Genomic DNA, 2,027 nt, shown 5'->3' with positions numbered 1-2,027 from the left:
GAAAATTTTGATGTGAGACAAGATAGTAAGTTAGAGTGTGTACTAGTTTGGGGGTCACCAGAGCTCTTTCACTAACTTTCTAATCAATTTAAGGGAAATCATTTCAGTAGGTTTTCAGTGAAAAATTCAGAAAACTTGAATTCTAGAATCCCTTCCAGTTCCATCATCTAATCAAATCAGGCATATTTTTTTCTGAAAGAGAATTTTTTCAATAGTGTGTAAAAGGACATAATAACATGTATAAGAAGACTAAAATCATAAACCTACAGTTTTAAATTCCTGTGGGTATTTATAGACTGTTTTAATGCTTGTATGCCATTGAATTCTACCTAAATATTTTAAAGTTTGACTTAAATACATACAGCCTGCTTCTCTCAGGGGTGAAATCATAGGACTTTCATATTCAGGTGAATTCTTTACCACTGAGCCGCCAGGGAAGCCTTGATACGTATATGTATGCTTCTAACTTACTAGTGGGCTTGAAGTCAATCAAAACCAATGCGTCATGATCAGTGTATGACACTTGAAAATTGCAGTTTACATCCTGAGTTTCCTGGCATACTAATATGTAAATTGAATATATTTTTACTGTGGGGTGGGACAAGTATATTGAGCATTGTATGGTCAGGCTACTCAGGATGTTTCTTTTCTTGCTTTCTGTACATCTCCTGCTTGACCAGAGCCTGCTTCTCTCACATGAATATCCAATCCCCTTCACGATAGGACCTAACTAGTAACTATCCACATGATTGCCCTCTGCCCCAGCTGCTAGTTTCCCTGGTAACCAAACCAACATGGTGACTGAAACATGACGTCATTCCCCTTTGAAGGGTCGCGGCATTCCCTGCCCCGCTGCCCCACCCTACCTGCCTGCCAGCTACTGGCAGGCGATGTCACTCCAGAGCCCACATCAGTAAACACCTGAGTCTCTGTTGCCGTCTCCTGTGCCTCATGGGTCCCAAGGCTGGGCAACTACAAGGCTTGCAGACCTACAAAGTGCAGCCCTCTGTCAATCCTAAAGGAAATCAACCCTGAATATTCATTGGAAGGACTGATGCTGAAGCTCCAAAACTTTGGCCACCTTCTGTGAACAGCCGGCTCATTAGAAAAGGACCCGATGCTGGGAAAGGTTGAAGGCAGGAGGAGAAGGGGATGACGGGGGCTGAGATGGTTGGATGGCGTCATCAAATCAGTGGACATGAGTGTGAGCAAGCTCTGGGAAATACTGAGGCTCAGGGAAGCCTGGCATGCTACGGTCCAGTCCATGGAGTCACAAAGAGTCAGACATGACTGAGTGACTCAACGAATGACAGCAGTCACTGGTGAGGCAGCCATGAGGCCAAAAAAAAAAAAAAAAAGAACTCCCATGAGCCCCAAGATAGCAGAAAATAAGGATGGGGTGTGAAAAGTTGAGGAAGTGATCTGAGGAGGTGGTCCCCCAGCAGGTATGGCCCTGCGGAGCTGACCACCATGAGAGATGAGAGATGTCTTTCTCTTCCATTAAACTGATGACCTCCGGCTAACCTCAGAGCCTCTCACAAGTCTAAAGGTAGCTGTCCCATGCTCCTGGCTCTTGTGACTATGTGGGGCTGGCTAAAGAATACAGACAAAGTGTAAGGACATGGATGATCTAGCAAATACTTGAATGTTAGCTGGTCAGGTAGGTCAAGCGTACCCCCAACCACCAGTCCTAAACAGCTACAGACACAGGCTTTAGGAGTGTTATCTCAGGGGCAAGCTCGTGAGTTGGAGGTGGCCGGTTAACTAAAAGGGTCTGGGGCCCGTGGCAACTGCAAAATACCCTTGGGCTTCTGGTCCCAGGTATGGAAGTGAGAAGAGCAATGATACTGCACAATGGGACAATAGCTATGTGTGGTCTACAGTGTGTTACAACAGGTGCAACAGACTGCACAGTCCTTGGAATTCTCCAGGCCAGAATACTGGAGCAGGTAGCCTTTCCCTCCTCCAGGATCTTCCCAGCCCAGGGATCAAACCCAGGTCGCCCACATTGCAGGTGGATTTTTCAC

Source organism: Oryx dammah, unplaced genomic scaffold, assembly GCF_014754425.2.
Source record: "Oryx dammah isolate SB20612 unplaced genomic scaffold, SCBI_Odam_1.1 HiC_scaffold_18, whole genome shotgun sequence".
Taxonomy (NCBI): Eukaryota; Metazoa; Chordata; class Mammalia; order Artiodactyla; family Bovidae; genus Oryx; species Oryx dammah.
This window is presented reverse-complemented; position numbering follows the sequence as displayed.